The following is a 13212-nucleotide window of genomic DNA, read 5'->3' as shown; positions in this document are numbered from 1 at the left end:
CCGATTCACCGTCGATTGCAGCGATCACTCAAGTCGCCCCAAATAAGAAGTCGCCCGGCTCTGAGGATCACCGATACACCGTCGATTGTAGGCTTTGCAGCGATCACTCAAGTCGCCCGACATGTCGACTGTGTCGCCGGTTTCGCCGGTGTCGTCAGGCACCGACATGGCGACACCAGGCGACATGTCGAACATTGACTACCACAGCCTATTTCTCCTTCGAAAAAGGAAAAAAAAAATCTACCACAGCCTACCACGAGCCCATCAATAGATATCAAAGGAGTTATAAAAACATAAATACAATTCTTTGAAATTGCTTAGAATGCGTGTTACCGTCAAGTCGACATTTTGAACAATCAGATCCAATTCGGTTGAAATTGAGTCTCTCGAGATTGAAATTTTGATCCGATGGCCCATAGTGTGTGGTTTGATGGTCTTATGCATTTAATACGGAGGACCCAAGCAAGACCCACAATTCTTTACATATGGCATATCGTTTTGTACAATTTTATTCCATTAATTTATGAAAATCTTATCATATTATTTTTTGTATTAAAATCATATTGTATTACCTAGAATATAGTATGATACAAGGATTAAGAAGCCAAGGGTTGTTACTAGGCTAAACTGTTCCACTTGTTAGGGACAAGGTTAACCCAGCTAGATAATTGCAATAACATTTGTAGATCTAGATACATAATGCAAGGACCGAGATTAAATTTGAACTAAGTGAGACCTAATGTCCTTAATAACTAGGGCTAAAACATAGGGAAGAGATGGGACATTGATAAGTGCCATGAGATTAACTACATCTGATTCCAAATTCACCTCTGTGAAATTCACGTCCACCACCACTGAAATATTGCAAGACCACAGCCTCATCCAGCAAAACTAATAGATAGTTAATTGGATTTGCAATAGCCAACACAAGTAGACCCAAATGTTTCTTGCTCCTCCCGCGTGAGTTTCCTTGTAGAAAGAAAAATCAAGAGTTTAATTTGAGGCAAGTTGGGTGGCGTAAATGCCATCTTTTGTTTTTGGATATGGGGTTCATCCGAGCCAACTTGTGCGCACCACGATTACGTCATCAAGGGAGCTTTTTTATATAATTAATGTCGCTGAATGGATGCGAACCCAAGACCTCTCTTAGGGAGATTGAGCCTTTAACTGCTTTACTAACCCATCATTGACAATAAATGCCATCTTTGTTGTGATCCCAAATCTCCATCCATACAATTTGCCTTATCCTTACTTGGTGAATTTGAGAAACAAAAATGTTGAATGAGCATGTTTTGCTTTTTGAATCACTTGCACCGAGTCCCATTGATATGGGTCAAATAATACCGAACCCGACTCAACCGAGTTCGGGTCTCCAACCCAGATGAACCATGTTCGAACCAGTTTGATCAAATCTCAGCAGTAACGCATGGAGAATGGTTACAAGGGATGAACGTGATCCCGAAGATTGCGGGATACGTAATCGAGTCACAATAGGTAACTTCCATTGATGTCGAGTGGGGATCGTGCCAAGGAAACTAGCTCTATCCTCGATTGATCTTATCTCCAATTGATCAAGAAGAGTTTGAGTTATAGTTAAAGTATCAACAAGTTGTAGAGTTTGATTGTAAACAAGTTGTAGTTCAAATTTAAATATTTGAATTGTAATTCATATAATGTTAATATACATCTCCCACTCACAAATCTGAGTGTGGAAGAATTATCTCTCAAACGAAATTCTAATTGTAGGTAACTACTCCTGCTCCGAATAAGTAGGGTAAAACCCTAGTGATTTAACGGCCACCAAAAAGGATCACGAACGAATCCAACGGTCGAGAATTAAAGGTAAAATCTATATAAAGAAGACACCTACATACGGTGGAGGTATCTGAATCGTTTCCTTTACTATTATATTCAATTTATGCTCTGCAACTAGCCAGAGCCTTGTGATCAGTTCCTTAATTGACTTAGCCTTCGGAGGTGGCCTCCCTATCCCACGGCTGGGCCACATCTAACATTATTTTGCAGGTTCGTTCTCAAAGATCCAAGGGCTGAGCAGATTTTGGGCACACCATTTGGCGTCGTCTGTGGGAACCGCTTCAGAAAGCCATGGTTACCAGATTAGAGGCAGCAGCAGCCCAAAGACTCCAAGATATCCGTCCTCCTCTGGGAGGAGGAATTCCTGAAGAAGAAATTCCTGAAGGGAGTAACGCTTGAAGAGTTCGTGAAGATCAACATCTAAATGGAGATGAACATCTCAAAAACTTAGATAATCTTCAAGAACAGATAAATCAGATTCAGGTGCAATTCCTAGAAATGCAGCAGACGCTTTGTACGATAGCGAGATAGGTAGTAGCTCCACAGGCTTCCAATCCTCATGAACAAGAAGAAGCCCGAAGGCATACGTGAAGAATGGGTAGACATCTATCTCCTGCTCGAGGATGTTCTCAACAAAGAGATAGGCAACCGCCCGAGGATCAGAATTACAAGCAAGGTCCCGAGAAGGTCGTAGAGGTCGATCCCGAGAGTGTAGAACAAGGGAAGTACCAAGAAGAGAGGGTCGGCACGACCGACCGCAGGCGAGTTGAACTAGGACTACAACCAGATTGGAGCAAGGGGTTTGCACCCATACACCAACTTCCAAACGTTCCAGCAGAGACAGCGTTTGAACAAATGATAGTCGAACGGTGCACATTGGTCTGGAATTGGCAAACATAAATTTAAGGTTAGGCCAACTCTCACAAGGGAAGAGGACTGATGACATCTATTTGATTATCAGAAAAACTCCGTTCGTAGATGCCATAGCCAGGTTCGAGTTCCCCCACAACTTTAGACTTTCGACTTTTTCTTCATTTGATGGTTCGGGAGATCCAATTGCCCACATCAGTTACTACTAGCAAACCATGGCCGTAGCTGGAAATTCTGATGAATTCTCTATGTCAAGGATGATGACATAGAGGATGAGGATGCCGATGACAGTGATGATGGGGATGAGCATGGTGACAATGATGATCATGATGGGGCTCCAGTTCAGGATGAGGATGTTATTGATAATCAAGGAGATGAAAATCATAGAGACGAGGATCGAGGTCAGGATGAGATTTCGAGACACGAGGAGATTCTTACACCACGCTTCCATGAGATTGGACGTCCAACACATACGACTTCTGAGGCTCCAGGTGTGGCTTCTCATTAGTCATCGATTTACTCTATACTTGAGAGGATTGAGGCTCGACAGGAGAGGATGGAATTACAAATGTGCACCCTTGGTGAGAGGTTTGCACGACTGGAGGAGGAGTTCAGATCTAGGAGGGATCAGACAGATCGTCAGAGTCGATCACCTAGATAGATAGTACTAGGAGTTTCCTTTTATGCTTTCAATGATGTATTTCCTTTCAGACTTGTAAAAATCTCCTATGTGATTAATGAAATTCAGTTTGTTTCACTTATGTTATTGTACATTATGCATTTCTTTTATTGCATTAGAAGTTGTTAATGTTTAGTTATGACTTATAACTCATGACGACCACTCACGACCATTACTCCCAATGACGACTCCCGACTCAAACTCATACGACAACACATGACGACAACTCAACTCAGACTCATGACGACACATAATGACAACACGGCTCACCACAAAGACTTACTCACAAGGGCGACTCTCGGCGACAAATTTTCAACTCAAGACTCCACACACATACTCAATAACTCAAAGCTGACAACTTAACTCTAACCATGACTACAACCCAAGTACAAGTCATAAAATTTTAATTATTGTGTATTATTCAACCAGTATGTATTATGCTTCATTTAATTAAGTTTCTAATCCAAGTTTTCTATTATTCCATTCTAAGAAAGTTTGAGTCACTTCTGGGTCTATGACTCAAGGATGCTTCCATTACTGTGTTCCATGATTATGATTGTCCGAAAACTTGGGCTCGATACCATCTCGCCACATCCCGCCCTAAATCCACCAAGGGGATACCCTATCTGGATTACCCGGGGAGTGAATTACTGTCCCGCCGATCAAGTTTAGGAACGATCATAATCACTTAGCACAATAATATAATCAAAAGCAAGAACAATTCCTTATTTCCAAATAATTCAATAATAAAAGTCGAGAAAGTACCTCAGAAGGATTCACAAATAACATCAGAGTGCGGAAAGGATTTCATTAGTATAAACAATCAAGTGTGAAAAGGAGGGAAGAAACCCATCCTATAATAATAGAGGAAGATGAGACGACTAAAAGTAAAGGTTACAACTGATTCACCAAATAACAAGTGAAACAACTAAGCTATAGTCCCGACAATTCAAATAAAAGGTTAAAAAGGGAATGAGGCGACATCCCATCCCTAACACACAAATATAAAACTGAACTGCTACAAACAAGTCCCGATCTCGGTCTACTCGTCTTTATCAACTGGTTCATCGCCACCAGTATGATACAAGTCTTCAACTCGGCCTCCAGAGGGTTGACTGCCACAGTCAACAGTGGTAGTACCTGCAAGAAAGTCTAACAAAGTATGTTGCAAAAAGGAGTGAGTTCGAAAGAACTCAAAGAAGGAAAGTTATTCCATAATAACATAAATCATATGATGTGCAAGATAGCATGATGCAATATGATATGAGACATATGATGCAAATATGAATCTAACTCTAAGTATGCTGGTCATCTAGGGTAGACATGCTTTAAGTCATAGCACCGTACTTCTCCCGGGTCGTCAGTCACTCTCCCATTTCCATATCTTGGGAATGCCCGGGGAAGATCGGTAAAGTCATCAAAAAACCATGGTTGGGGATTTAGTCACCACTCTCTCACATCACCATTTGATAAAGTACTGGCGCATGTCACAGTAAAACCTAGCCCAATGCAAGTCATCTACTCAGTCATATCATCTCAGTTCCAGATACGTCCATTCCTCGCCCTCGGCGATCCTTTCCGGTATCCTTCACACTAGAGTCAGCGTAATCCCGGATTATGGACTCATCAACCCTATTGGTCATCCACATATAGTAAACGGGAAGCTCTCACGTCCTCTCACGGATTGGTTACCGGTCTTGAGCGCCCGTGAGCCCAAGTCTATCCATATGCAACCCTACCAATAAATGGCCCCCACAATGAGATTTATGACCTCTCACGGATTGGTTACCGGTCTTGAGTGCCCACAAATCCCCATTGCTACCACGGGTCGTTCGGTCTCAATGCCCTTCCGATTCGGGTCTGATACGACAGGGACATCCTAGCCAAACAACTAGACAATCCTATGTATATCATCCAATAACCCGGGAAAGAGTCGATAGGCACCTTTGGAGAACATCCCATACTATTCCCTCCGGTGCCTAAGGACAGAAGCGTCAATAGGACACTCCCCAATCCCAAGTCATACCTAGACAATCACATATTCAAGTTCATCACTTCTCATGCATCCAATACATCTTCATAATACAAGTTAAATCATGATATTGAAATGAATCATCATAGACATAAGTAAACAAGAATAGTAATGTAACATGACAAGAGTATAAAGATTTCAATACTACTGTTCTAACACGTATATCACAATCTTATAACGATTAAAAGAGATCAAGAGATTCTATTCATAAATAAGAACATAAATCATAAGTTGATGATCTATATGTTTATGGAGATAACCATCCTTACTTTGGGTTGAATTGATGATGAATTGAGAATACCAAGAATTAGTCCAAAAGAATTGTTAAGGCCCTAAACAAACATCAATAATAAGTTAGAGAAGGAATCGGGAAGATTGGATGTCAATTGGATCAAAACTGGCCAAGGTTGCTGTCAGCAACAACTTTGGTCGATGGTATCGACCAAAATGATCGACCAAAATAGTCCTCGGGCAGAATAGAGGATTTTGGGGATTTTGGTCCAAAATGAGTCTTCCGGGGTTCGGATCGATCTGGAACTTGGAGGCATACTTAACAACAGTAGTAGGACACTATAAATCAAGGAATTAACCCAATCCAATGGTCTAATTAAAAAGCCCCAATTTGAGCTATCAAGTTCAAGTGATAAACATCATGGCATGAGTTGGAATTGATTGCATTGATGAGGAATAGCATGCAATAGCTAGAGGAACTAATAGGAATTCGATTGGAATCATATGGCAATGTTAAACATGAACATAATACACTTTATAGCTCAGTTTGATATCAAATGGTATGATGTTAATAGGTAAAGCATGGAATACATATGTTAGGCATGAGATATAAGCATTAGCATCAATGAATGGCTAAGGGAATCATGGATTGAGCATGAGTAGGCACTTGGAGTGGTGGTTGCAAGGTTGCAGCACCATTCCAAATGTCCCATCAGCAAGATGACAATAGAAAGGAGTAGAAAATGGTAGGGTAGAGAGTGGAATGAAGAGTCTTACCTTAGTGTAGAAGATGAATGCAAGAATCAATGATAAACTAAGTGTCTTTGATGAGATACCCTTCACACTAACCAAGGAGCTGCTTAGGGAAGCTCTCCCCATGTTCCCAGGTGAGAAAAATGATTGCAAAAGGCTCAAGGCTCGAGGTCATATTAAATAGAAAAGGAATATTCCATGGAATCATTAACTTGGAAGACTGGGACATTTTGGTCGATGCTTTTGGTCGATGGTATCGACCAAAATGATCGACCAAGATGATTTCAGCAGAAACTCAGGTTTAGAACAGCAACTTCAAGTAGGGATTTGAAAGGCTATACAAGGTCAAATTGAGTGAGGTTTTCTCCTACAAGTCAATAAAGAAGTCTAGTTTCCAGAAATACCTTTGGATCAAGCATGGGAGGTCATTAGGTCCACCAAATAAGCTCACCTTCTTTGATGCGCAAGCAGGATTTTCCAGACACAGTTCAGCAACTTCGGACAGGGATTTGGAAGGCTATATGGGGTCAAATGGAGTGGGGTTTTCTCCTACAAGTCCATCAAGAAGTCTAGTTTCAGGAAATATATTCGGATTGAGCACAGGAGTACATTTGGTATTTCAAATAATTCACCCCTCTTCGGTGCGCAGATTCAAAACTAACACTGACAATGCTCTCAAGTGAGGGGCATCATCATCAATGTTCACGGGCTTGGGTTCCGACACCAAAACATCAACCAAAAGGGTCCACAAGTCTCATTTCCGCCACTTTGGGTTTTCGGACCTACAAACATAATAGGTCCCGGGCCGGGCCAAGGTAGGATAAGGCCAAACATTACAAATCTACCCTAAGGGAAAGGTCTGACATGGCTTCTTAAGGTTTTCAAAGATAATAATATTGAAACTAAAGTCCAACTTTAAAGTCTAATATCAAACAAGTCTTTCTTTATCCCAAAATAAAAAGGGTGTCCGGGCTAGGTTTGGGCTGGATGTTACATGCATAGTTAGAAATTATAGTATCATTCATGTTTTGCATTCACTTATATTATTCATGTATCTTAGCATTATTGGATATATTGATGGGATGTTGATTGTTTCTTACTGAGTTCTTTAGAACTCACGTCTTTATTTTGTATTGTTTATTAGCCTGCATAGAAGAAGGAACTTTACAGGAAGATGGACTGGTTTCCTATGAAGGAACCATCCCGTATGAAGAAGATGTGGCACTATCAGTGGGAGATGGAAATAGCATGTGCGGGAGCTCCTGTAGCTGCTTGGAGTGCGCTTATCGCACCTATTGATGATCAAAGGTGGAGGGTGGTTAGAAAGTTCGCTCGGCGAATAGAGTTGAATTGGAGAACACCTTACCTTGAGATCCATGAAAAACACTTTTTAGATTTAGAAAAGGAAACTAGGAAGAAATTGATATAACCTTTTTGTTTACTTCCGCTGAAACCTTTATCCATTTTATTCATTATTTCTTTCCTTTATTTATTGAGATTGGAGTATTTTGGACTCCTGTAATTCATTTAATTTCAAATATTGAATCGCACCCACGGGTTGTCGGGTGGGTAACCGAGACCGGCGGGTGGGGTGTGACAGGTTCACTGGATCGTCAACAATTGCAGAAGGATCGATGTAGCTGGATCTCACGTTGGGGAGCTTCTTGAAGGAAGCAACCATTCAGGTAAATTTTCTAGTCGTTCGAGAATTGTCAACATATAATGTCATACTTGGGAGGCCTTCCCGGACAAAGCTAGGGGCAGTGGTTTCGACTAAGCACATGAGGATCTAATTCCCAACAGATCAGGGAATTGGTGAGGTAACTTCTGATAAAAAACCCTCCCACCCAGTGTTATGTTTCTTACTTAAAGGATAAGGCTGGTCCAAAAAAGGCCACGACTCTATCAATTGATGTTCGGGATGATGGGGACGAAGAAGAAATGATGGGTATGAAGAAGAAATGCAGAGGCCCGAACTTGTGGAGAAATTGGATCAAATCCAATGGGATCCTAAGGACAAACGAAGAACAACCTTCATAGGATTCGAACAGGCAGCAAAATTCAAAGAACAATTAAAGAGTTTTCTTCAAGAAAGCATCGATGTATTCGCATGGTTGGCTGACAACATGCCAGGCATTGATTGTTCAGTAGCCGAACATAAACTTTGGGTAGATCCGAAGGCCAAGCCTGTGATTCAAAGAAGGAGAAACTTTTCTATCAAAAAGCATGAAGCTGTCAGGGAAGAGGTCGAGAAGCTGGAGAGTTTGGGCTTCATTGAGACGATCAAGTGCCCAACTTGGTTGGCCAATGTAGTAATGGTCAAAAAATCAAAAGTCAAGTGGAGAATGTGCACCAATTACACAGATCTCAACAAGGCATGCCCGAAGGACTGCTATCCTCTGCCTCGAATAGATCTCCTGATCGACGCAACTGCTGGATATGAAACTTTAAGTTTCATGGATGCCTATTTAGGCTACAATCAGATCCTGATGAGCCAGGACGATGAGAGGTTTACAGCCTTCATGACCAATCGTGAAAGCTTCTACTACAAGGTTATGCCATTTGGGTTGAAGAATGCAAGAGCAACCTATCAGAGGGCAGTGAACAAGATTTTTAAAGATCTGATCGGGAGAAATATGGAAGCATACATGGATGATATGCTAGTAAAAAGCCTCAAGCATTCGGGACATATCGTAGACTTGGCACAGGTATTTTTAGTTTTGCGAAAATACCAAATGAAGTTGAACCCAAAAAAATGCATGTTCGGGGTATCTTCGGGAAAATTCCTAGGATTTATGGTCTCTCAGATTGGAATTGAGGCTAACCCATCCAAAATTCAAGCCTTGATCGATATGGAGCCTCCGAAGACCGTTCGGGATGTACAATGTCTAACGGGAAGAATTGCAGTATTAAACCAATTCATTTCACAATCAGGAGAAAAGTGCCAACCATTTTTCAAAGCCTTGAAAGACCTGAAAGGAAGCAAAGAAGCCCGATGGATGAACAGTTGCCAGAAAGCCTTCGAGAATTTGAAGGAAATGCTTGGGAAACCACCTCTTCTATCTCGACTGGGTGAGATTTTACAAGTCTACTTGGCAACTTCACTTTTAGCAGTCAGTGCTGTGAAACCCAGCCCTAACCTTGACTCTGAAACCCTGTTGTTTGTAGGACCGAAGACCCGAAGTAAAGGAAGAAGCCAACTATGAGCCATCTCAGTGGAACGCATGGTGTTTGACCCATAACCCATGGAAGTTGATGATGGTGTTCCATACTTGGAAGCTTGTTCAGAACTGGAAAGTAAACTACACCTTGTTGAAGATGAGTCTAGTTGATGGACTTGAGTATAGTTAGACATGATTCGAAGGCATTTCTTTATACAAGGTAAGTCATATGTTGTGTTGGGAGAAGCTCATTAGGTTTGGACTTGATATGGGCCTTCAATTCCCTGTCTTGACCTTGCTGATTGGCTTGGTCGACTGGGTGGTCGATTGGGCTAATCGACCAACCAATCGACCAACAGGGTCAAAATCTGTCAAAATCTTCTGTTTAGGTCTGTTGGTGCTCTATATAATAGAAGTACGAGTTTCTTAGCCTCCTTTGTTTCTAAAACCCTCAGAGAACGTGGGAAGACTCTCTCAAAGCCTCTCCTTGGTGATTGTGAAGAACTTTGCAAGACTTCAAGCTTCTCATCTCCTATTCTTCAATCAAAGGTTAGTAATCTCTCTTGTGTTGTATATATCTACTCTTACTATGTTTTATTCTTTGTGATTGAGACTATGAAGAAGATGCTGCATCCTTGCAACCATCTCTTCTATAATCTCCTTTCATTCTTAAGGCTTTATGATCTTCATATTGATCTTCGCCATGATCATTGTGAAATCTTCATGAAACCATGATTATTCTTTCGATTTGATTTCTTAGCATGTTAGATCTGTTATGCATGATGGTTTCATGTCTGGTCTCTTGCTTATCTTCTACTAGAATGAGATCCTATCATCTCTAGTTCTTCCTTTGAATTCATAGCATGTTTTCATCGAAAACTATGAATTTTACCAAATTAGAAAGTCATGTTTCCAAATTAGTAAGTAGTGTTTTTTTATTTATTTTATTTATTTTATTTATTTTTTTATTTTTTATCATTGTTAGTGTCTAATCTATACTATTTTAGTGTTAGATTACTGTTCTAGAGGTTTTCTCCAAGTTTCGGAGTGTTTTGGATCTTGTAGATTGAGTTTCGGATAAAGAACCACAATTCTGTTTCGTACTGTCTCAGGTGGTCGATTGCTGGGTCGACTAGACCAAGCTACCACCCAATCGACCAAGCAAGATAGTAGCTGTGTTCTTCGTCCGATTTGATTTGTTTAATCTTCAATCTTTTAGGCTCTTTCCTAATGATGTATCTATGATTGTGTAGGGTTATTTGCTAAGTTTGGAACCACTCTCTTTGATCTTTGGATATTCATCGAAGCTATTTAAGGTAAGGATAGTTATTCCATAATTAAGTAGATTGCGTGAATCTTAGTTTCTATTTTGGGATTCTCTTGGATTCACTACCATAAATGTATTTTCTTACTATTATATTACTGATGCAAGTACTTTAACTATAGTAGTATCATGTTCATGTATTCTTTTGATTATTAATACTTATTCTTGTCAGTTACATATGCGATTGATCATGTTTATGTGTATCTTTTTATATGATGAGATATCGGTGGTGTATGTTATGACTGATTTGAGAATGTGATTGAATAGGTATGATTTGGGATTGGGAAGTGTCCTTTCGACATTTATGTCCTTGGACATTTGTGGGAATAGTATGGGATATTTCCGATGGTGCCCTTTGATACTTTCCCAGATTATTGATTGTCATACCTAGGGCTTGTCTAGTAGTGTTTGGCTAGGATGTCCCCATTATATTAGACCCGATTCAGAAGGGTATTGAGATCAAACGACCTGTGGTAGCAATGGGGATTCGTGGGCGCTCAAGACCGGTAACCAACCCGTGAAAGGACATGAATCACATTGTGAGGGCCATTTATTGGTAGGGTTGTGAATAGTAGACTTGGGCTTATGGGCGCTTGAGACCGGTGAGTACATCTGTGAGAGGACATGAGAGCTTCCTGTCTATTATTTGTGGGTGACCAATAGGGTTGATGACTCCGTAGTCCGGGACTATGCTGACTCTAGTGTGAAGGATACCGGAAAGGATCCCGAGAGGGGAGGAATGGACGTATCTAGATCTAAGTTGATATGACTAAGTAGATGACTTGCATTTGGCTAGGTTTTACCTTGACATGCACCAATACTTAGACCAAACGGTGATGTGATCGAGCGGTGACCTATACCCCAACCATGGATTGTCCGAGAGGGATGAAGGACCCTTTGCCAATCGAGGATGAGTGAATTGAGACCTACCCAAAGAAGTATGGTGCTATGACTTAAAGCATGTCTGCCTATAGAGACCAACATACATAGAGTTACATTCATACATATATTGTCTGTTTCATATCACATCGCATCATGCTATGTTCTGCAATCATGTTATTTATGTTGTTGTGGATTAACTTGCCTTGCTGAGTTCTTTTGAACTCATTCCTTTTTATGTAAATATCTTTTGTTAGATTATTCTACATGTACTGAGTATTATGACGGCCAATATGAAGAAGCGCAAGCTGAGGAAGCATACTTCAAGCAAGGTGTTGGTGGTTACGAAGATCTCAGTGATGATTCCTCGTGTGATCATGTTATGTACCATGATTAGCCCAACTGTGGAGTGGAAGCGATTGTGCCTGATATTTGAAGTTTATACTTATAAGGTTGTTCTTTATAAAGTAGAAGACTCTTTAGTTTAGTCTGATTTTCATTTCCTTACTTTCCTTTGAGAACAGTTATAATTTCTCTTTTGACTTATGAGCTACATTCCGCTGTAACTGTGGAGTGAGATTTCGCCTCACTCTACTCCTTTTTGAATATATACACATTTGGTATCATTTTCTGCACTCTGATTATATTATCATTTTCTTTCCTTATTTGGATCTCATGAAATGTTATTGCATATGTGGGAGGATGATTTCCTCGATACTTGTTCTTTGGGGCTGTGGATCACACACTCGGGTATGCCAGATAGGGTACCGGCTGGGTGGATGTGACAAGTGCAGTCCTTGTTCGGGAAAAGGAGAAAAAGCAATGGCCCATATACTATGTCAACCATGTACTCTTGGATGCAGAACCTGATATTCAATGATCGAGAAGCATGCGCTTGCTCTTATGAAAGTAGCCCGAAAGCTAAGACCTTACTTCCAGGCTCACTCAAAAGAGGCACTGATTACTTTTCCTCTGAAAAAAGTTCTTTATAAACCCGATTTATCTGGAAGAATGGTTGCATGGTTGGTAGAGCTTGGGGAATTTCAGATAGACTTCAAGCCCTGAACGGCCATAAAGGCTCAGGCTTGGTAGATTTCGTAGTGGAAGCTACAACCCTGTTAGAAGAAGATACCAAACCAGCCCTCCTGACCATGTGGGACATTTACGTGGATGGTTTGAGCAACAAGCAGGGGGCTGGAGCAGGAGTCCTATTGAAGAGTTCGGGAGGCTTTATCATACGATACACCTTACGGTTCGGGTTCAAAGCAAGCAATAACGAAGCAAAATATGAAGCCTTCATAGCTGGTCTTCGGTTGTCAAAGGCTCTAGCAATAGCTGAGATTACTGTTTAGAGTGATTCTCAACTTATTGTTAATCAAATACAGGGAGAATACGGGATCAAAGAACCTAGACTACAAAAGTATCAGGAGGTGATAAGGATCTTTAGAAAAAATTTCAAAGATGTCAA

This window comes from Hakea prostrata, chromosome 3, assembly GCF_041222555.1.
Source record: "Hakea prostrata isolate BN-2017 chromosome 3, UWA_Hpros_2, whole genome shotgun sequence".
In the NCBI taxonomy this organism is placed as follows: Eukaryota; Viridiplantae; Streptophyta; class Magnoliopsida; order Proteales; family Proteaceae; genus Hakea; species Hakea prostrata.
Note: the sequence above shows the minus strand (reverse complement) of the source record.